The sequence below is a fragment of the Cupressus sempervirens genome, chromosome 2 (genome assembly GCF_028749045.1).
Source record: "Cupressus sempervirens isolate cs-2001-9-10 chromosome 2, ASM2874904v1, whole genome shotgun sequence".
Classification (NCBI taxonomy): Eukaryota; Viridiplantae; Streptophyta; class Pinopsida; order Cupressales; family Cupressaceae; genus Cupressus; species Cupressus sempervirens.
Window position 1 is genome coordinate 497,421,533 of NC_143119.1, and position 25,422 is coordinate 497,446,954.

The 25,422-nt window shown below is 32.6% G+C and overlaps 1 pseudogene; it reads right to left on the reverse strand.

The window, feature by feature from the left end:
• Positions 1-1,896: 1,896 nt before the first annotated feature.
• On the reverse strand, positions 1,897-2,833 carry LOC149573172 (serine/arginine-rich splicing factor SR34A pseudogene; annotated as a pseudogene).
• Positions 2,834-25,422: the final 22,589 nt, after the last annotated feature.

A 25,422-nucleotide genomic window follows, 5' to 3' on the forward strand; every position in this document is an offset into this window, starting at 1 on the left:
TTGATGATTATTAGTAACATTATTTTGAGATTATCAGATATTGTTTCAAATTTAGTTTACTGTATGATGAGATCATTTGGTACTCTATAGTTCATGTATGCATGATGATTATTTAGTGTTTTAGATATTGATGATCATGAGTTTATGGTTTATTATCACATGTGTTTTCTTGTGGATACTTACCCCATACTACATGTCTATGGTGTGTGTGTTTGTTTTCTTTATGTATGGTGTGTTTGATGTGGTTAAGGAAGGGAGTCATAGTCACCTGCTAGTCAGGATCTACATGATGCACCACATCCTACCATTTCCTATTTAGCTCACTAATACACTTGGTACTAAATTGCAATGGCAGTGTCATCGCAATTTTTTCATCACAACCTTGTCATCATTGCAATTGTGATAGTAGACCATCACAATTGCGACGATGACAAGGTTGTGACAGAAAAATTGCAATGGCACTAGTGTTGCAATTTGGTACCAAATGTATTAGTGGCTTACTATATATTGTGTATGTACATGTGTGGATTTTATGTAGGTTGTAGGTATTGGGTATTGACTTCCCTAAATTGTCAAGATGAGCGTACCCTATCACATTATCTCAATGGTAAGAGACGGGAGATAAATTCTCAAGTCCAAATCCTAAGCCTTTAAGCCATTTGTCCTCATTGAAAATCAAGACAAGTATCTAAGTTGAGTACACTCTGAAAGTGTCAGATGATGTAATTCATGATTATAACCCCTTAGTTTGATTTTGTTATGTGTTTTGCTATGATTAGTTTTCATATTTTACTTTATGAGTCTTTGGTGTATTTTCTATTAATTAAGTCTAATTAAAAGATTTAATTAATGAGTTAATTTAATAGAAAATTATTATGATATTTTACTATATAATTTATTTAGTTAATTGGAAAATTAATTAAATAACAATAATTAATTTGGAGATAAAAGTTATAAGTCTAAATTTGGAACATGATAATATTTATTTAATTTAATAATAAGATATTTAGAGTTCATTTTTAAATAAATGCTAAATAATATTATTATTTAATTTAATAAATATTTTATAAATTAAGTTTTGAAAATAAATTTGGAAGTGGAAAAGAAATTAATTTATTAAAAATTTCATGACCACATGATAAGTGCATGAGATTTAGAATTAATAAATTAATTTAAAAAGGAGTCAAGTGAATATTAAATTAAGTAATTTATTAAGTAATATGCATTATTTTAATACTTATTCACATAGGATTTTGCACTCTAATTATGCACATGTTGACTACACTTAGGAGTTACAACATTATTTGAGCACATGGTGTCTACAACATTCTAGACAACTCATCATGTTTATCTTGTTATCATGGAAGCTATGTACTTAGTTGTCATGCTTATCTCCTAGTTCTTTCTAGACACATTCTAGATGCATCTTAGAGGCCTTTATATATAGGCTCTATTAGTGTATATGGGAAAAAAGCTCATATGCTTTGACAAGCTCATATGCTTCTACATGTTCATAGGCTTCTATAGGCACTCCTAGCCACTTGGGGATTTGGTGCAGTTTTTTGGAAGGACTACAAATGTTGGAAGAAAATTTCTATGGATTTTTGAAGCATCAGTGTCCAAGTAGGCACTCATGATTATTTCACATATTCTATTACTCTCTCTTTCTTCCTATCTTCATTGTGTCTACTAGTGGTTGTCTGAATAATTCTCTATGAGAGAATCTTCAATCTTGTAATTTAGAATTTGGGCATGCATGTTGTGCCATCTGAATTGAGAATAGAATACAATATATGATGGTTGATCTCTCCCTTAGGAATCTTCAATATCATTAGGTGATATTTGTCATCTTTCCCATGTTTTGGCATATGGACCTATGGCTTTTGCTTCAACTTCTCATAGGACTTTGGCTTTGGCTCCAGCTCCTTGACATATTCTTTCTTTTGCTTGAGTGTGGCTAAAATTCCTACTACTTGACCTACTCCTCCTCTTGTTGTAACTACTGCTACAACTTCTTGAGACACTACTACTAGACTTGTAACATTTGACTCATTTATAAGACTGAGCAAATGGATTTCTAAACTCAAAATCATCAAGCTTTTTGATAGCATATTTCATGTCCTCATAGTTAGTGTAGTCCACAACTTCAATTCTACCATTGCCATCATGGAATACTTGAGAAAAAACAAACATCTCCATATTGGCACATGTGATCCTTCAAATCTTGCCAAGATGTTGATGAAGGAAGCCCATTATTAATACACCATAGTCAGACCATTTATTAACTCCACCATGATCACCAATACGATCACCACTAGCACCATAGTCATTGCAATGATCTCCTGAAGAAGGCAATCCTTGACCTCCATGGGCTAGTTCAACCCTTAATTTATGCCCACCAAAAGAATATTCATCACAACCCTGAATTGCATCTTCCACATCTCGAGCATCCTTAAACACTATGAAAACAATAACTCGGAGGCTGAGGTGGGATTCTAAGATCAATGAAAACAATGGATCCATATTTATAAAAAGGTCTTCACCTTCCCATTCTCAAACATCACCAGATTTTTTGGTACCCACCTTTGCCAAGCATGCTCATGATGATCTTGGAATTGGTGGTGATGCTAGCCACAGGTTCCACTAAACTAAAATGTGATCCCTAGATCCCAATGAGGGGTGCTATTACGCTACCTTGCTAGTAATGCTAGCTGCAGGTCTCCACCAAGATATAAGTCTAAATGAGTAATGGTCAATAATCATTCCAATCAAAAAATCTACAAAAATACATATGCCTTGTTGCAAGTTTCTGCATATTTGTAGTTGTAGTCATAGTTAAATCTTATTGTGCTTTGTAGTTTGAAGATATTTTTTGACAAACTTTTTGATATACAAGGACTTATATAGAAAGAAGTGGCATGATATAGTCATTACGCTGCCAAATGAGAGCCTTGAGTTGAAAGAACTTTAGAAATTCAAACTGATGTTCATTATATTTCTAGGACAAGGCATGTGTTATAACAATCATGGAAGTTCTCAAAATTAACTACGAATATTCTATTGGCATTTGGATTGAGTGAGAATAGTTTTGTGAGATGAACATATAAATGGATGGGGGTTTATATCTTCACATCCCACCTTATCTCATCTCTGGTAGGGTACTTGCATGATCGCAGGGTACCTGGGATCAGCAAGTTGTATGGTAATAAAAGCCCACAATGATAATATGATGGCTTTTTAAGATTTGATTTATTATTATTAGGTTTGGATAATAGTTAATGTTTATAATGTTCTATTATATATGTTATCAAATAAATATATGAAAATGTTGTTTATTAGATGTTAGTCGATTTTTAAATTATTAAATGAAGATGAGATAAATTATGAGCTCACATAAAACAAGTGCTTGCTAGGATGTGCAATTCACAGGTGCAATGTATTTTATGATTTATTTTATTTTATATTAATGTTTACTAAGTTTTGATCTATCTTAAATTTAGTTTATATAAAATGTATTTATATTGTTCTATGGGTTTATTTATATCATCTAATGTATACTCATTGTTATTTAATATATGCTAAATTTTTTAAGAGTTTTCAATTTATACAATGTGAATAAATTAATGATATACTTAACTAATAGTTGAGGGACTTAAGTTTTAATAATATTTAATTAAATTTTAATTAAGATGTTATTAAAATGATTTGGGGTCTTATATTGTGAATTATATATTTATTAATTAATTTGATTAAATGTAATTTAATTATGATTAATTAATAAAGATGGTAGGATAACTTGGATCTTAAATGTATTAGATTATTATAATATCGATAGAATCCATGGAGTAATCTTTTGAAAATCAACAAGCGATATTTTAAAGATTTAAATAAACATAATTTACCCATGGTATAATTTAGAGAATTGATTAGATTGGAAAAATTGGACTTTTATTCTAACATGGGAAAATGGTTAAACTATAGGGATTAAAATGAACCCCTTGGTATTTGGAAACTCACACAGAAATGAAGATTCAAACTTTATTGTGAACAAACACTATATGATTTTAAAAGCAAACCAAGACATGTACTTGCACTTCGTGTTTTCTCTATATTATCTATTTTGGGGTTGACTAGATTGTTGACCAGTTATAGGACATCTACCAAAGGCTCAGGGGTTATGAGATGTGATGTCATGCTAATGTTATTTGATCTAGATCTTTTTTAAACCCAACCATGGTAATGCGATGGCATGCTCTATGATATGTGTGGTTTATTGATTGTTATTGCTTTCCAGTCTTCCTGTGTGAACCTGAGGTGAATGTATATGAGATACTTGACTTAACCATTTTTGAGTCATCAATTGAAGTTATACTTGGATTACTTTCCAATCACTTTGATGGGACTGAAGTGTTTTTTTTGATCTTGATGATGTCATGTTTTGGCATGTTTGACTTGACCATTTTGGAGTCATCGACCAGTATTGTTTTGAGATACTTTTTAGTTGCTCATTGAGAATCGATGGATATTGTGATCTATCATTTGATTCTTTCTAGTTTCTCATGGAGAACTGATGTGCATATTGTGGATTATATTTTGATACTTTCTAGTGACTTATATAGGACTAAGGTGATTTTGTGATTTGTGATTTCATGAGCCTAGGGTAGGTTATCTATATGTCATATCGAGAAGTGGCTTGCAATGGACATTAAAATCAACCTAATAAAATAATTGTCTGTTCTCGCCCATGCCTCAAGTGCTAGTATAGACTAGGATGGGAGTAGAGAAAACACTTGGTTGCGACCTTGCATTTTGTATTATGCTTTGTCAGTATGAGAGGATACTAGTGGCCACATAGGGATCACTAGGGGTTTGGATTCTATTGAGAGACTGCCAAGGTAACTCTAGCATGATTCATGTGATGACACTTGCCCACTTACGTAATAAATTTCCTACATTTCTTGTGTGCATCTTGGAATTAGATGTCGATTTTTCTTAGAACCTTTGAGTTAGTATACTTTTAAGATTCCTAGACTTAGAGAGAATTTTTGTTATGTGATTTGATATCCTATTTGGGACTTGAGATTATCTTCTTAGCATGGTGGGAGTGGGCCATTTAGGTTCCACGCAGTTGGGTGGTATTGCTTTTTGACTCTTACCTTTGAGATCCATCTATAGTCACTATGGCTAGAGCATTCTTTGTTGGCATTTACCTTCATTCTATTCTTGGATCATTATGATGGATGTTATTTACTGGTAGGTTTCTTTATATTGATGATTAGCATGTGATAGATGATATTATTTATTTTGTAGGATCATCTTATGCTTTATTCTTGCATGTTAGATTTCTTTATGCATATGTTGTAGCATGTTTAGGAGTGACATCCCTATTACTATAGTACTGATGATCTCTTCGATAGCTTGGGATGTTCTGCATGGGGGATGGATAGGGCCTACGATGGTCTAATGATGCTATTGATGGTTGGGAGGAACCACACACTTAATTAGTTGTGTTTTGTGATGGATGGATATCTTTTATGATGGTTGTTATATCTTTATTGATGGATGGATCTATCATGTATGTTATTGGTTTCATTTACTTTATTTTACTTTGTATCATGGATTCTAGAATGATGATGTATCTTTATTTTTACATATTTATATTCTTTTAAGCTTTTCATACCCTATGACATGTATAGTGGATGATTGTGCATTCTGAATTTCATTTGACAAGAGACATTCAGAAAAAATGTATATTATGGACTATTGACCTTTAATTATTCTTTCATATGGATGTAATGGTTGTTAGACTTAGTTTTAAATTTAATGTGACTTAATGTATTGGGATCCTTAAGGAATGTAACCTATTATGTATGCTTATAGTTGATTGTATGTTATTGCTTCTACTACTATGTGTTTGCTATGAATGGTTTATCTTTCATGATTAAAAAAAAATTGTTTGGCAAACTTAGTTAAACTTTAGGTTAATTCTTTTGGATCCCTTGGTGGGGTGTTAAACAAAAAAATCCATTCTTAAGATCCTACATAGAACAATTTGTAAGAATGGTAGAGATTGGTACTTATAGATAAATCTAGCTTTGTTGGCCTATAGAACAAGTATTCTTACTTCTACTGGGGCTACTCTTTTTTCCTTAAATATGGTGTTGAAGTAGTGTTACTTTAGAGGTTGAGATTCCTTCACTGAGAGTTTACCTCAAAGGTCTAGTTACAGATGAAGAATACTACACCATGAGACTTCAAGAGTTAGAACTTCTAGATAAGAAACATCAAGCATCATTTAACCATATGAGGGTTTATCAAAAGCACATGTCAAAAGCCTTTAACAAAAAGGTTCACCCTAGAGAATTTCAAGAGGGAGATCTTGTCCTACATGAAGATCCTAAGAATAAAAAACATAGAAATCAAAATAGAAAATATCAACCTAATTGGCATGGATCTTACATCATTACAACAACTTTTGAATCAATTGTTTATTTATTGTCTATAACAGAGGGAGCAAAACTCCCTGAACCTATCAACATCTTGCACCTAAAGAAGTTCTATCCATGATTCTCATTCTATCTAGGGGAATCCTTTATACATACTTATTGATCCTTAAAAAAATGATATATTGTCAAAAATTCTAAAAATCAGAAAATGTCCTGAAAAGGTGACCATCTTAGTGAAAGCCTAGAAATAGGAGCTTTGATGTGTCTCCAAAAAAATTATATATTCCAATAATTTTTTAAAAACTAATAATAAATTTTTTAAAATATGTAAAAAGTCCTAAAAAAATGAAAAAATTGCAATAAAATCCAAGTGGTAAAAACCTAGAAATGGTTGTTACTTGAGGCCTCTGCACCCTTGTTTCTTAATGTGTGTGCTTGAAACTTAGCCTTTCTCCATCATGCCTTGTCCTTGTTTCCTTGATTTGTAATTAGTATTTGTCTTTGTCTAGGGGGCATAACTATGTTCACTTTGGTCTCTTGGATATGCTAGTCTTCAAGACACCTTATGAACAATACTTTTTCAATAATACCCCAACTGTATTTTTCAATACAACCCCTAACATTGAGTGTTTTTTATTACTTATTGGTTTGGTCTTACCCAATTTTGTCTTGTGATCTGACATACTTGCAAGTATTTTATCCTTGTCCTTTGAAATCAGTATTAGTTAACACACTTAAATTTTTAAACACAAATACTTACTGCTTGAGCCATGTCATGCTCTTTTCTTTGTGTGTTAACTATGTGCTAAAATGTTGACACACTTCTATGAGTCATTATATCCAAGATTTCTCAAGAATGAGATCTCAAATGGTAACTCATAGCTCTCTATTCATGGAGTGCAAGGGTTTGTGATGGAGAGCCTCAATTTGATCTAGTTTATTCCCATGCAAGGACATTGTAAAATGAGAGATTCAAGGATCAAATTATGAATGAAAATGAATATGCAAGCTTATCTAAATGATAAAAATACAAAGAAATGCAAGAAAGGAAATCTAATCTATGAAAGGAAATAATAATGCAATATTAATCTATGAAAAAAAATATGACTCTAAGATAATATGAAAATGCAAGGATGAAACCTGATGATGGAAGCCATGGATGCAAGAGAGAATAAGATAAGAAGAGAGAAGTTGCAATGAAGCTCCAATGTCCAAACTCTAATGCTCAAACTCCTCCAAAATCACTCTCCAAACCTAGAGCATAACAATACTATAGCAACTAACTTCCTTCGCTATTTCTTTATATCTCTCTCAATATTTCTCTCTATATTTTTTTCTACATGAAAATGAGGAGGAGGGGGATCCTTATAAAAGAAAATGTGGAGGTGGGAGGCTTCTCACAACCAATATGAGATAATAGATTTTGATCCATGTGAGACAAAATTCCTCCAATGAGAAAAGTGGAGTATTAAGGAATCCCACTTAGAGAAATGTGCATTCAAGTGTAGAAAAAAAGGATTTATTTATTTTTATTTAATTTATTTCCTTTTTTCATCACGAATAGATATTTAAGTGGAGATTTATTTATTTAATTAAAAAGGGATTCTCTTTAATTTAATTAAAAGAGAATTTTTTCTTTAATTAAATAAGATTTAGAATAAGATTATCAAACCTTAGGAAACATTAAAATAATTAAATTAGTTACAATTAGATCAAAGAAAATGATTTGAATTGATTTAAAAAAATATTGCAATGCATTAGGAAATTGATAAATTGAGAATGGGGGCCCATAGTCTAGGCGACCATTTTAGGGTGCATACATTTGCCCCTCTTTGACTTATGTGTGATCATTTTGGGAACACATATAGTCAAAGAATGTTGATGAAGTGTGAGGTCAATTTGGGATCTCAAAAGAACACACATGTGTGGTCAACTTAGGAACACATTAGGACAATGAATAAAAATTTTGATGATAATTTTGTCTTGACAAAGACAAGGTTGTCCCAGGTAGAACAAATGTTCATAAAGCTAAATCAAGGATTGAAGTTTGACAGGTACTACCCTCACATGATCAAAATTGAAATGAAATAGAGGAGAAACAAAAAAATTGATAAATTTGATCAAATTGAACTAAAGATAAGGTTCTTGATGTAAAATGAAAAATATAAGGATCACAAAACCAAGGTAGATCATCAAGCATGAAATATTATGCCCCAAAGTTGAATTAGAAGAAAAGAAGTGGGGTGAAAGAAAATGGAAGATATAAGTTTGGAAAAGGTGGAAAGAAATGAAATGAAGAAAGAATTTTTTCCTCAAGAAAGAGTGTTAGAATTCTTTTAGAATAACTAAGAGGGGGGGGGTGGTGAATCAATTATTCAAGGTCCAATAATGTCTAATACAACTTTTTCTTTCTAGCCTTTTTACTTTCTTGTCAAATCCTTAATGGCATATAATTGAAATTATCATGCATGCAATTAAACATTAAACAATCATGAAAAGTAATCATGCATCACCACATAACACAAAGGATTTTGATGACCCAAAAACCCTCTAGGAATAAGAAAGTAAAACTGGGGTGGGGATGAACCCACAAAATTACTACACAATAGATTTCAACCACTTCTGATGGTTTGCCTTGTTAAAGGCCTGCCCTGTTAAATGCTTTACACATTGTTAGATGTGACCTTGTTAAAGCATTTCTACACCTTGTTAGGAGCGTACCCTATTAGAGGACTTAAGAACATTCAACTTAGAATGTCACCCTATTAAAGAATTTACATAGAGCTGTTAGGCCCATCCAAGTTCATGGGATTTATAGTTACCTACTCAAAAGAATTTTTTATCCCTCTCTAAGAATCTCTTATCCTTCTCCTGAGGATCTCTTATCCTTCTCTTGGGGATCTTCTATCCTTTTCTTGAGGCTTATCCACCTAGCTATTAAGCTAACCTAGAAATTTAGGATTTCAATGTCTAATAGAATGGTAAGAAAGTATTAGAAAGGTTTTGACCTGATAAAGATTGCAACTCTAATCTTACAGATTTCAAATCACTCTTCAGTTCTTTTCATTGCTTGGCTTTTCTTCCTTGCAGTGCTGACAGCTTGTTCACCCTTCAAGATCTGTCTCCTTGAATTCTTCCACTCATTATACCAATGCACTCTATGGTCACTTGACCAACTCAAAGTCTTAATGCTCTATGCTTACTCCTCACTGTGTCCTCCTTTTGACACTTCTCACTAGCCTTCTCTTGGTTTCTTTGCATGACCACACTTATGACCAACTCACTCCTCACTGTCAATCTCTAACTTGTAACTCCTTGTAAAGAAGTTATGTTCTTCATTTCGTATCAAATCTTCCCACTCATCAATTTGATTTGATCTAAGAGAATGATATTATTTTCCCTCCAAATTGTTTCTTCCAAAAACTTCATGATAAGTCCATTAGTATTTTCCCAAAACTGGTTTGCATGGTTTACATGAAATTTTGTGACATCTACTCATCATCCTTATCATCCAACCAATTCACAAAATTCAATGTGACAAACTTATCATTTTTGATCCGGTGAATTTTTTGACTTAACAAATAATGTAGCAACTCGACATTATTGGTTTACTGATGCTCAACATTAATTGGGTCTAGATTGCTTGGCATCCTCTGTAGTTTCTGCTTTACTCAGCACCTAAATCTTTTCTATATTTCTTGGCTTCTATTGTTTTCTTGAATCACTCGGCTTCTATTTACTTCGTAGTGCTTAGATCCTGTTGGATCCTTAGTTACTCCGCACTCGAAGGATTGCTCGACACCTTCTATGTTACTCGGCACCTAAATAATTGCTTGGCACCTTTTGTGTTACTCAGCACCTTAAGAATTTCTTGACACCTTCTGTGTTACTCGGCACCTAAAGAATTTCTTGGCACACACTGAAGTTGAACTTGCTTGGCTTTAACTCATTTTCTCGGCACTCACAAATGAACTCAATCAAGTTCTACAAATGAGTTAGTTAAACCTTACATCTTTGATGTGTCTTAGTGTGTCCATTCCTTGTGTCTTAGAGTATTTCATCAATACACTATTTCATCAATGGCTTAGCTAATCCTTATACTTCATTACAACATCATAACTTCAACTTTTCTCTAGGTGCTCTAGTTACATCTTATTGATTTCCTCCTCCTTGTCAATCAACCAATTGATAGTATTTGGATCACTAAAGCAATTGTCATTCTTGAAAGTAGCAAGTTTGACATCAATGAAAAAAAAATGATTGAAAGCATTCTTTAACAGTTCCACTATTCTTCATTCAGGATCTTTTCAATCATTTCCAACAAAGAGAATGTCTCAAAATCAATCAATTGTTTAAGAGAGAAAATTTTGATTTAGATCACAAAAGAAGATAAGGAAATGAAGATCAAACATGACCATAGTTGATTAAAAGTCCACAATAAAGATGAAGGAAAAATCTCTCAAACTCATAATGTAACCTAAAAATGGAAATTAACATGAAGTCTAATAGTGCAAGCTACATGAAAATGAAAAGGTATACTTGTAATAGACCAATTGTAATGTAGGATTTTGTGTTCATCATTCATTATAGAATGTTAAAGAACTTATTTTCATCATTGGGCCATTATTATCGGACATTAGAAAATCACACGATCATAACTAGGCACAAGTACAACTATGAAGATATGAATGTGATTTATATCAAATTGGGATGTGGAAAGATTCAAGCATAAGCATCAAAGACATAAAGGTCAAGATGACTTTGATGTTAGCTTACCCAATTTAATGTAGCAAGACCACACTTGAATCAAGGCATATATGCTAGAATGACCATAAGAATGGTTGTGCAAAAAACAAAATCAAGGATGATGCCTTAAATCTCCTAAGTGTTTCAAGGGGACAACAAGAGACACTCTAGAGTTTCAACACCACACCCACAAGTAGAAAGCAAAGAAAAATATGCCCCATACCCCTAGTCCTCTAGTCCATGACATCCTTGAGAGAATATTAGGGAGGGAAAAATCAACAAATAAATCATCATAGATAGCACACAAAAGAAAAATAAGCTAACAAGTCTCAGCCATTTTTAAGTGATTATGTGTAAGTCACATGACTATTTTCATTAGGACATCAAATTTATTACTGAGAAGCATCATGACATCATGGACTATAGAAAAGGTATCCAATAAGTGTTGAGAAACACTCGATGTCAAGGGGAAGTGTTGAAAAACACTATTTGCAAGAGTTGCCAAAGAAATGCCAATGAAACAAAGAGACCCTAGATAAAGCAAAAGACCACCTATGATCCCAAGACTTAAACCAAGATCAACTCCAAAAATAGTAATACCAAAAGGACATATGAAAATAAAATGGATTCAGCTCAGAGTGCAAAGTGATATGATGATAGACATTAGTACAAGCGTCTCAAGTAGTGCGTGTTTCTAGGTGTTTACCACTTGGTAAGAATCATTTTTAAATTTTTTATTTTTTATTTTTAGGACTCTTTTTGTTTGTATTTTTGAGATATTTAATTTCTTTTAGTGATACATCAAAGCTCCTATTACTAGGGTCATCACTGAGATGATCATTTTATGCTTTTTAGGATTTTTTTAACATCATATATATAGGATTTTTAGAATGACACAGAGATTGATTGCTCTCAAGAAAGATGAAATAATTTTGTTCCATTGTCAAGGAAGGTGTAAGGTATGATATAGCAACAAGCTAGTGGATATGATGGATAAACAAGAAATAATGCATGAAGCAAGTGAAAGGTGATCCTCATGGACACACTCCTCAAGAGTACCCAAACTAGGGAAAGATAGCCATATGAAGCATGTGTTGGACAAGCCAAGAAATCTAAGAAAGGAGATAACATGTGGGATAAGTAGTGAAATCTAATAAGAAAGATAACATGAAAGTGTGTATTACAAAAAAGTAGGCATGTCAAGAGGCCTATGAGAGCCGTGCTTTTCATTATGTGATCATGACCAAGGGGATAGGATAATGATAAGATAGAGAAATAAGAATGAAGCTAGATATAAGTAACAAAAATGAAGGTAAATATGTAGGCTATAAGTTAATGAAAAAGAACAATAGGAAAGATGATGAATAAGATAGCCAATACACAAGGATAGCTCAACATTATCAAGATCAAAGAGGAAGGAAGGGAATGGATGGATTATGGAAGAACTATGCATGATGCCTATTTACTAGGTTTTCATCATGGTACTTATCAAAGGTGCCAAAAGAAGTGGTTTTCACTAGAGGAAAAATTTATTTATGTTTACTCTTGCTACCAAGGCACTTGTTGACCAATTTTTCACCAAGGCACATTTTCATATTTTTCTTTTTCTTTTCTTTTTTTAATTTTTTTCTTTTTTTCTTTTTAGAAAGAGTTCAATTTCTTTCAATTTAGATAGTGCTCCTATAGGAAATATGAGTCATGATAAGCCAAGACCATAGAAAGGTATGGTCAAAGATGCTAATAGGGTGATGGAAAGGAGATGGTAGATAATTAATATGGAGGACAAGGATTTATTCTTTGGAAAGCTAGAAGAAAATATTGCATAAGGGTAGGTGAGAAAGTAGGCAAGATCAACATCGACACACAACTTGAAGGGTTGTGAAATAATGGAGTAATCATGGAGGAAATAGCTTGAGTTTTAGATGTATGAGGAAGTAAGATACTTTTGGAATGAGATGGAGTGCAATCCTTTGGAAGCTTCCTAGGAAATTTTTAGGAAGAAGATGGAGTGGAAGCCTTTAGAAGCTTGAATGTCAACTTTGAAGTATTTTCATAGTCAAGTCTTTCAATAGAGACTTGGGAATCCATATAGCTTTAGATTTTTCTTTTCCTTTGGATGCTTTAGAATACATTTCTTCAATGATGGATTTAGGAACCCATATTTTATTTGATTTAGCTCATTGGGTAGTAGACCTTTGTGGTCTCTTGAATAATTGTTCTTTCTTTTCATTCACATTTTGATTAGATGGGACATGGTGATATTAACTTTTAAATGGATTCTTATGTTTGTTCTTAAATTGATCATCCAAATTGCTTCCAAAAGAGTTGAGATTTGTGGATGAATAAGGTTTATATGACTAGTTTATATGGATGGATGAATGAGAATTCATCAAGGATGAGTGTCTTTGTTGATCTCGAGGTATGATAGAAGAGCTATGAGATGAGATAGGAGTGAAAGTAGGAGATGAAGGAACATAAGGTCCCAATGTAGATGAAAGGTTTGAAGGCTTTATCTTTGATGAATAAGGACCAAGGATAGATTTAGGAGATGTGAAGGGATAGTAAATAGGGATATTAACATCTTTAGAGTGAGCAATGTGACCAAGGCCATCAATAGACTCATGAGTATCTTTAATCTAGGAGAAATACCTTTGATAGGAGCTATCAGATTTCCACAATCCATCAATGTTGTGATTTTTTGTCTAGATTTGATTGTGTGACCAATTTTTTTATTACATCAATGTTTCAGATCACACTTTGTGATCCATCATCAAGATGCATACAAAAGAAGAGAAGGAGAAAAGAGATAGTTAGCAACCAACTTCAAATAAAAAGGGGGGGTTTGGGGGAGAGGAGGAAGATAGCACACAAAATGAGGACAACTACCAAATAAAGGAAACCTAAAAAACAAGCCAACATGAAAAGGAAAAGGAGCTAAGAGGAGCAAGACACAAAGAGAAGACCCTAGTCAGCAACTCGAAGCCTACAGATAATAAAAAATAGAATAAAAATGATGGAGAATTTAAAATTAAAATAAGATAATGGGTGAATTAAAAAGGTTATAAAAAGATATAAAGTAGAATAATAATTTAAAAAGGGTATAACGTAGACTAAAGAATAATAAAAAGATGAAAAATCAAAAGAATTAAAACACTTACTTGATTGACAAGAAGATTGATTCAAGGTTAGATAATGGATTAAAAATACAAAATTAAATAGAAAAGAGAGAGAAAGGACCCCAAATAAAATAAAATAAATAAACCAAAAAATGGAGAATAAAACTAAAAAATTAGATAATGGATGAAATAAAAAGGATATTAAAAAAGGTTTAAAGAAGAATAATAATAAAAAGTTCAATGTCGAATGAAGCTTTAATTAATTACTCAATAGAATAATCAAAAGAATTAATAAACCTACTAATTAATAAGTTAGTAGATAGATTCATAAAAAGAAAATTTATTAATAAAACAAAATTATAAGAAAGATAAAGTAGAATAAGATACAAAGAGGAAAAATGAACTAATAATGAATTGAAAGAAAAATAAGATAAATTAAATAAATAAGTTAATTAAATAAATTACTAGTTGATAGATAAATAAAAAGAATAAAAAATGGTAAGAAATAAAGGATAGTGATAAAAAGTAAAATGAAAAGAGAGCAAATAATAAGAAAATAATGGGACAAAAAGAGAGAAAAGAGGAAAAAATTAAAAAAGGGGGTTGAGGAAAAAAGAAAAAATAATAAAATAGAAAGAAGGCCAAAATAAGACAAAGACTTAAAGAAAAGAAAAATAACATAAAAATATATATAAATAAAAAGAACTAAATTAATAAATAAAATAAAATAAAATAATAAGAAGAAAGAAAAATAAAAATAAAATAGATAAATAAAACGAAAAGAAATAATACAAAGGAGAGTTAATAAAAGAAAAAATGAACAAATAATGAGTAAATAAAGGGACAAAGGGAGAGAAAAGAAGAAGGAATAAAAAAGGGGGGGTTGGGGAAAACAAAAAGAAAGAAAGAAAGAAAGAAAAAAGAAAAATAATTAAAAAAAGTAAAGGCAAAAAATGCACAAATAATCAAAAGATTGATTAAAGAAATGAGTTAATAAAAGATAATAAGTTAAAAGGTTAAAAATTAAATAATAGAATAATAAAACGCCAAAGAAATAAAAAGGTTAGTTAAGAATAGAAGAGGATGAAATAAAAAAGGTGTTAAAAAAGGTTATAAAGTAGAATAATTTATAAAATGGAAAAATGAATAAAAAATTAAATGAAGATAAAATAGAAGAATTAACTAGATAGAATAATTAAACAATCAGTTGATAGATTAATAAAAAGAAAAAAGATAATAAAATGATAAAGAAAATGAGAATGCACACAAAAAATGAAGTCAACATATGTGTGTGTGTGTGTGTGTGTACACACACACACACGCACACGCGCACACACACACGCATGCACACACACATGCACACGCACATGCACACGTACACGTGCACACGCACACGCACACGCACACGCACACGCACACGCACACGCACACGCACGCGCACACGCACGCGCACGCGCACGCACACACACACACACACACACACACACACACACACACACACACACACACACACACACACACACACACACACACACACACACACACACACACACACACACAACAATAACAACAACAACATGAGTAAACAAAAAAATAAGCAAAGAAACAAAAGGGGGATAACGACTAAAAGCCAATAGGAAAACAACAAAGAACTCGAGAATGAAGGCCCACAACCTAAGCCCTAGAGCAAACATAGAGGAGAGAAAAAAGACACCAAGATGGAAGGGGTTGTCAAGGGGGAGGGAAAAAGAAGGGAGCAAGAAGGAAGACATAGGAAAACCAAAAAGCCCAAGAGGAACTAGAGCAGGAGAGGGGACAAGAATGAGGGAGAAAGGGAAAAGAGAGTCCCAAGGGGGGGAGAGAGCAAAAAAACCAAAGAGGGGGGGTGGGGGGACACAAGGAAGAACAGGGGGGACAAGGAACAATCAAGACAAGGAGGGGCTAGAATACTAAAGGGACGACAACAAGGGATGCCAAGCATGGTTTAAGTGCCACCTATCATCACGTTTGAGGTTAGACGAGTTGTTATATATCTCAACTATCTCTTTGAACTTCCTTTTAAAGAAGTTGTGCTCGTTGGAAACAATGAGAGCATCCTCTAAATGGATATGATTTTTAGTAGAGGATGAGTGCTCGGCAAGGGTGGACTTGAGAACCCACTCATGTCTAATATCTAATGCATGTTCTTTGTGTCTGGTGACAAAAGAGTGACTAGTTTCACCTATGTAAGGGATGCCACATGAGAAAAGAACCTTATATACTCTAGATTCCATAAAGGAACTCCTCAAGTCCTTGAGTGGGGGAAGGCACTGGCTGAGAGTGGAGAGGGGCTTGAAGGACACTCGGATCCCTTTTGTGACTAAAATTTTAGAGATCTTATGTGAAATGCCTTCGAAAAAAGGAAGGGTGAAGAAAGGGGTTGGATCGAGAGGCGAGGGTGGGGGGGGAGGGGAGGGGAACAAACAAGGGTAAGGTGCGCGAGCTCAAGAGGTAAGTGATCAGCATCGCAAATCTGATGGGCTCTCAACGTAAGGGTTTTGAGAATGCCAACTTTTTGGCTTGGATGAAGGTGGGAGGAGGCATGAAGATAATAGTCTATATGGGTGGCTTTACGAAAGACACCACGACCAAAGGAGCCATCTAGTTTCTTGATGATGAGGACATCAAGAAAAGAGAAACGATTGTCAAACTCAACTTCTTTGGTAAATGAAATGTAGGGAACTAAATTGTTAAGGTGGTTGTGAAATTCCTGCTTTCCATCATTTTTATTCTATTTTTTATTATTTGTAGGCTTCGAGTTGCTGACTAGGGTCTTCTCTTTGTGTCTTTCTCTTCTCAGATTCTTTTCCTTTTCATGTTGGCTTGTTTTTTAGGTTTCCTTTATTTGGTAGTTGTCCTCATTTTTTGTGCTATCTTCCTCCTCTCCCCCCAACCCCCTACCTTTTTATTTGAAGTTTGGCCTATGAACTATCTATTTTCTCCTTCTCTTCTTTTGTATGCATCCTAATGATGGATCACAAAGTGTGATCCAAAACGTTGATAAAAAATTGGTCACACAATCAAATCCAAACAATAAATCACAACCTTTGATAGGAGTATTTGAAGCTTGAGCATAGTTTTGAAGTGAATATGGAGAAGTAGAACTGGAAGGGATTCTTTGATCTTGACAAGTTTCTTTGGATAAAATATGCATAGTACTTTGTTCACAATTTTCAATAAACTCAAGGGAAATAGTGGAACTAGTGTCTTCATCATACTTAGGAGGTGGATAAGACATATGATATGAAAGGGTGACATCTTGAAGGAGATGAAGGGGTGCTTGATCTTGATCTTTCTTGAAATTTTTATTTTTATCCTTTTGAGAGTCTTCTTGACATGGAGCCACTTCTAAGGACAAGGGAGTATATGAGGTTTTCATGTTAAAATCTTGAAGGGGTAATGAAGGACTAGCTGAAGTGGGCATAGTAGACATAGCACTGCATGAAGGTTGAGAATCTTTAGTCTTAGAATCATGAAAAGGGTTTTCATCCAAGTGTAGATTAGATTGATTTTCTTTTAGAGGTAACCCTTGAGGATAACTATACAGAACTACATGAAAATCATTAGAACCTTTGTTTGATGTAATAATGTTGGATAGCTTTGAAGCTTTGGGAGATGCATAAGTATTGAAAGAAATGGAGGTATCAAGGAAACCATCACTTGACATAGGTTCATCAACATGATCTTGCTCAAGAGAATCATCTTCATTACATAGGTCCTTAGGAATTTCTACATCAATGATTCTGTTATCAATAAGATCTTGAATTATGCATTTCAATTCAATACAATCTTAACTTTTATGACCTTTGCTTCTATGGTAGCCACAATAGTGATCATCTCTCCACCAATAAGGTTTTACCTAAAGTTCATAAGGTGTATAATATTTGTATGATAAAGTAATGATCTTTTTTTCAACTAAGGTCTCAAGCACCATGTCATATGAAAATCCCAAAGGAGTAAAAGTTCTCTCAAAAGTATATGGAGGACCTTTTATGTCATTCTCATCTCAGTCAAAGATAGGCCCATCATGAAATATTGGCATATTCTCAAAGGAGTTATTATTGAATTTCTCTCTCAAGAGGTATTTGGATCTAGAATATGAAGAAAATTGATTTCTTGGAGTAAAATAGGTAGGCCTTAAATTAGATTATTCACATTTATGCAAAATTCATAAGGAAGATTCATGTAATGATGCAATCTCTTTTTCTAGCACTTTCTTTGTTTCTATCATGTGTCTAGGGAGACTAGCACATAAGTCTTGATACTTTTTAATGACTAAGGTGAACTCTATCATGTGTCTAGGGAAACTAACAGGTAAGTCTAGATACTTTTTAATGGCAGAGGAGAGCTCATTATCATCTAGACTTGACTGAGGTTTGGTAGCACAAGGTTTGAAGCCCGTAGTGGTTTTGGAAGCATATAAAAGGAAAGAATCCTTAAGGTTCAATTTGATGGATGTGTCCCATTTTATTCAAAGTGGGGAAGGTTCTAAACATTTGAGCATATCAAACATTCCAACAACCTATTCAATTTTCTATAAGGATGCACAAGCTCAACTAGGGGATGTGCTCAATATACACAAGGTACGTGAGGCCCAAATTCATAGATGAAAGAGAATACAGCCAAATAGCCAAGAGGAAACGGTAACCCAATCTCCACCTTCACTTGCCAAAGGTATAAAGCTCTTTGGGGATTAACCAATATTGAAAATATTACTACTTCCAAGAGGCCTATCTTTAGATTCAAGCCACACTATTTATACTTTGTCGGAACATGGGAGTTGAGGTTGCCCCCTATAGTGATCACTTTTCTAGGCAGGCCCCCTAAAGAAGCAAAAATCAAGATCCCTTATTTAGGTTCCCCTCAAACTCCTTAACAAGGATACAAGAAGAAAACATCAATAAGAAAATCCTAGGGATTAAAAGACAAAAGGGTTTTTTTTATTTTAAGCTCAAATCCAAATGTGAATGGTTCATTTTAAGCCCTTTTTTCAATGTTGGGAAGACACACCAAACAATTTGACAAAAGAAAGAAAATTATTTTACAATGAAAAAGAAAACACTAATCACTTTTTATAATTCAAATGAGAAGGTTTGGAATTTGTGCGACTTGATTTCACGCTTTCCAATTTTTTCCTTTTTTTGTTTTTTAGACCTCAAAGTTACCTTCACAAACTTCAATCAAGTGTATGAAATCATGAAGAAATAGGAAAATTCATGTGAAAATATATTAAATTATTTTATTCCATGAAAAATGATAGCTCATATCATGCATTTAACTTTGTGCAAATTAAAAGCAAGTTAATCATTAAAAGTCATTTTTTATTTTGATTTTTGACCTAGCCAACAAGATTGGACCTATATGTCATGAATTCAAACCAAAAACCCTAAATGAAGTAAATATAACCCTATTAAAAAATAGGGACCTTTCCAAAAATGTCCAAAATTTAGAAAAATATTATCATTTCTATCATAAGGGCTCATTTTGTCAAAACAGACCAATTTTTGTAAATCAAGTGTTTAAGCCCTCATATGCGCTCTAAACTCAAAACACAAACAACAAGACCTATTTAGAATTTAGAGACCTTTCCAAAACTATATAATTTTCCAAAAAAATCCAATTTGTGCCCCAAAATGATTTTTCATTAAAAATAAAGAAAAATTATAAAAAATATGAATTACTTCAAAAAAATCTAAAATTTTAACTAAAGCTTCTCTAATATGTTGCCAACCTACCAAAAAAAAATTTAGACCAATACACCAAGTCATTTTGGAGATATGATTACATCTTTAAGATCTAGTTATTTTTTGTCTCCAAACAAATCTACACAAGGGGGTTAGCCCCAAAAATAGCCAAAAACAACATGTAAAGGTGGGTTGCCCCACGGGCCAAAAAATGTGTGCTAAAATGTTGACACACTTTTATGAGTCATTATATCCTATATTTCTCAAGAATGAGATCTTAAATGGAGAATCATAGCTCTTTATTCATGAAGTGCAAGGGTTTGTAATGGAGGCCCTTAGTTTGACCCAGTTTGTGCCCATGCAAGTAAACCATAAAATGAGAGATTCAAGGATCAAAATATGAATGAAAATAAAGGTGCAAGATAATATAAATGATAAAAATGGAAAGAAATGAAAGAAAGGAAATAACAATGAAATATTAATCTATGAAAAAAAAATGACTCTAAGATAATATGAAAATGCAAAGATGAAACTTGATGATGGAAGCACTGGGTGCAAGAGAGAATAAGACAATATGAGAGAAGTTACAATGAAGCTCCAATGTCCAAAACCCAAGGTTCATACCCTAATTCTCAAAGACCATAGAAATCTATGATCAAAGATGCTAATAGGTTGATGGTAGATAATGTATATGGAGCATAAGGTTTTATGCTTTCTAAAGATAGAAGGAATATGGATAACAAGTAAGTATAGGTTTGAAAATGTCGCATAAGGGTAGGTGAGAAAGTAGGCAAGGTCAACATTAACACACAACTTACAGGGTTGTGAAATGATTGAGTAATCATGGAGAAAATAGCTTGAGGCTTAGATGTATGAGGAAGCAAGAGACTTTTGGAAGGAGATGGAATGGAAGCCTTTAGAATATTGAATGCCAACTTTCAAGTATTTTCAATATTCAAGTCTTTCAAAAGAGACTTGGGAGTCCATATAGCTTTAGATTTTTCTTTTCCTTTGGATTCTTTAGAACACATTTCTTCAATGATGGACTTAGGAACCCATATTTTCTTTGATTTAGCTCTTTGGGTAGTAGGCCTTTGTGGTATCTTGAATAATTTCCCTTTCTTTTCATGCAAATGGTGATTAGATGGAACATACTAATATTCATTTTTTATTGGATTCTTATGTTTTTTCTTAAATTGATCATCCAAATTGCTTCCAAAAGTCTTGGGATTTGTGGGTGAATAAGGATTATATGACTAGTTCATATGGATACATGAAAAAGAATTCATCAAGGATGAGTATCTTTGTTGATCTCAAGGTATGATGGGAGAGCAAGGAGATGAGATAGGAGTGAAGGTAGGAGATGTAGGAACATAAAGTCCCAATATAGATGGAAGGCTTAAAGTAATTAGCTTTGATAGATAAGGACCAAGGATAGATTTAGGAGATGTGAAGGGATAGTGAATAGGGATATTAGCATCTTTAGAGTGAGCAATGTGACCAAGGCCATCAATAGACTAATGAGTATCTTTAATAGGAGCAACACTTTTGATAGGAGTATTTGAAGCTTAACTGTAGTTTTGAAGTGAATATGGAGAAGTAGAAAAATAAGGGATTCTTTGATCTTGACAAGTTGCTTTGGATAAAATAGGCACATAATTTTGTTCATAATTTTCAATAAGCTCAAGGGAAATAGTGAAAGTAGTATCTATGAAAAAAAAAATGACTGTAAGATAATATGAAAATGCAAGGATGAAACCCAATGATGGAATCCTTGGATGCAAGAGAGAATAAGATAAGAAGAGAGAAATTACAATGAAGCTCCAATGTCCAAACCCTAATGCTCAAACTCCTCCAAAATCGCTCTCCAAACCTGTAGCATAACAATAAAATACTCTATATTTCTCTATATCTCTCTCTATATCTTTGTATATCTTTCTCAATATTTCTCTATGTCTCTCTATATTTCTATATATGAAAATGAGAAGGAGAGGGCTCCTTATAAAGGAAAATTTGAAGGTAGAAGGCTTCTCACAACCAATATGGGATAATAGAGTTTAATCCATGTGAGAAAAAATTCCACCAATGAGAAAAGTGGAGTGTTTGAGTAGAAAGTGGAAAGAGGAAATTAAGGATAAATTAAAGAATGAGGGCCCATAGTCTAGGTGACCATTTTAGGGTGTATACGCTAACTAATATTTATTCTCATTGAGTGTCCTTGTCTAATAAGTCTCTCTAGTATGCGGAGCTAGAGGACTTGGGGCATGGAGCACATTTTTATTTTCTTTCTACATGTGGGTGTGCTCTTGAAACTCTAGAGTGTCTCTTATTGTCCCCTTGAAATTCTTAGGATATTTGATGCATCATCTTTGACCATTTTACACAACCATTCTTATGGTCATCCTAACGCCTATACCTTGATGTGAGCATGGTTTTTCTACATTAAATTGGGTAAGCTCACATCAAAGTCATCTTGACCTTTATGTCTTTGATGCTTATATTAGAATTTTTCCACATTCCAATCTAAAATAAATCACATTCATATTTTCATATTTGTACTTGTGACTGGTGATGATTGTGTGATTTTTTGATGTCCATTAATAATGGCCCAATGATGAAAATAAGTTCCTTAACATTATCTAATGAATAATGAATAAAAAATCCTATGTTACAATTTCTCTATTTGCAAGTACACATTTGCATTTTCATGTAACTTCCATCATTAGACTTCATGTTAATTTATATTTTTATGTTGCATTATGAGTTTGAGAGGCTTTTCCTTCACCTTTCTTGTGGAATTTTAACCAATTGTGGTAATGTTTTCATTTCCTTATCTTCTTTCATGATCACAATCAAATTTTTCTATCTTAAAAAATTGATTGTTTTTGGGACATTCTCTTTCTTAAGGAAAATTCTCTTTTTTCTTGCCATTTCTTTCCACCTCTTCTAAACTTGTATCTTCCATTCACTTTCACCCCACTTCTTTTATTCTACTTCAAATTTGGGGCATAATATTTCATGCTTGACAATCTACCCTGGTTCTGTGATCCTTATACCTTTTATCTTACATCAAGAACCTTATCTTTAGTTTGATTTGGTCAAGTTTATCAATTTATTGTTTCTGCTCTATCTCATTTTTATTTTGATCACAAGGGGGCAATAGCTATCAAACTTTAATCATAGATTCAACTTTATCAATATTTGCTTCACTTGGGGCAAACTTACTTGAGATTCTTATTTTGGGCATGTCAATTACCTATTTACACAGGTGTTGACCTTGTCTTTTTCAAATCAAAATTGTATTGTTTTTCCTAATGTTTTCCCAAATTGACCACACATTTGGGTTGTTTTGTGATCCCAAGTTGACCTCACACTTCAACTACATTATTTGACTACATGTGTTTCCAAATCGACCACATATTATTCAAAGATGAGAAATTGTATGCACCCTAAGATGGTGTCCTAGACTATGGACCCCCATTTATCAATTTATCAATTGCCTAAATCAATGCATTGTAATATTTTATCAAATCAATTCATTTTATTTCCTTGATCTAATTGTAATTAGTTCAATTATTTCAATATTTCCTAAGGTTTTATCATTTTATCCTAAGTCTTATCTAATTAAAAGAAATTTTCTCTTTTAATTAAATAAAATAATATCATTTAATTTCCCTTTTAATTAAATAAATAAATCCCCTTTTAATTAAAAGAAAATCTCTCTTTTAATTAAATAAATAAAATCCTCACGTAAATATCTCTTTGTGATGAAAAAAGGAAATAAAAGAAATAAAAATTATTTTTCTCTACACTTAAATGCACATATTTCTAAGTGGGATTTTTTCCCCTTTTATCCTCTTTCTTGTCCAACACTCCTCTTTTCTCATTGATGAAATTTTTTCTCACATGGATCAAACCCTATTATCCAATATTGGTTGTGAGAAGCCTCCCAACACACACACTTGACTATCTAAGGATCCCTCTCCTTTTCATTTCATAAGAGAATAAGGTTAGTGGATATAGTATTGTTATGTTGCAATATTCGAGAAGGATTTTGAGCATTAGCATTCGATTCTTAGGGTTTGAACATTGGAGCCTCATTGTAACTTCTCTCTTCTTGTCTTCTTCTCCCATGCATCCATGGCTTCCATCATCATGTTTTATCCTTACATTTCCATATTAGCTTAGAGTCATATTTATTTTCATAGATTAATCCTTGTTATTTCCTTGTATTGATTAGATTTACTTTCTTTCATTTATTTGAATTATTATCTTTTAGATTATCTTGCATCTTCATTTGCATGCATATTTGATTATCATGGAAACTATCACTCTTATTTTTCTTTTTTAAATCTCTTGTTTTATGGTGTACTTGAATGAGCACAAACTATGCCAAACTAGGGACCTCCATTACAAACCCTTGCACTTTGTGAATAGACAGCTATGAGTCACCATTTGATATCTCATTCTTAAGCAATCTCGGATATAATGATTCATAGAATTGTATCAACATTTTAGCATACAAGGATAGTTGTCATTTTCCCTCTATACCTAAAGCTTGTTGCAAATCACACTATATAAGTGAGTTCCCAAGGATAAAGGAGCCCTCAATTTTCTTTTATTGCATGAATCTTTGTAAATTTTGGAGTTGGTCCATGCATAATGTAAAGCAATTCTAGAATTGAATATAAAAGTTATAGTTTCTAGTCTATGTGTGCTATTTTTTCTAATAGAGATGATCACTAAATTTTATACATTTTCAAAGAAATTAATAAAAATATAGAGAGTTTATTTCATCTCAGATCTTTTCTCTTTTCTTGTTTCTATATTGTTTTATGAGCTTTAATACATAAGTTTATTAAAGTTTTAGTTGTAATTCATTCTAAATTTTATTTCGGTTTTCTTTTGTTGATAATCTAATTGATGATGTAAATTCTTAATATGAATTGGAAGAACATTATAGTTTTAAGAAAAGATATGATAAGTATGAGATCTGAAAGTGAATACATGTAAATCTTAATGCAAAGTGTCATGGTAGGATCCAGAAGTAAGTGTATGATCTCTATGAATTATATCCCAATGGATAAGGCACTAGTCATCCTTGTGAATTAGTTTGAATGAAATGTTTTTGCATGAAGAAAAATTATTATAATGAGTCAATCTTTTACAATTTTGTTATCCAAGTGTGAAATGCCATCTTGTATTTGATTCATAGTGTCTAGGGTTTGGTGAAATATCTAATTATCATCTCTTCAATGCTATTTCAATTAGAAAAAAAAAAGATAAAAAATCTATTATTTATGGAGTTCATGTTGAGAATTTTATTCTTAAAAAAATGAGATTGAATTCCTAAGGTAACCTACCTAAATCTTGTAGAGTTTAAAGTGGAGA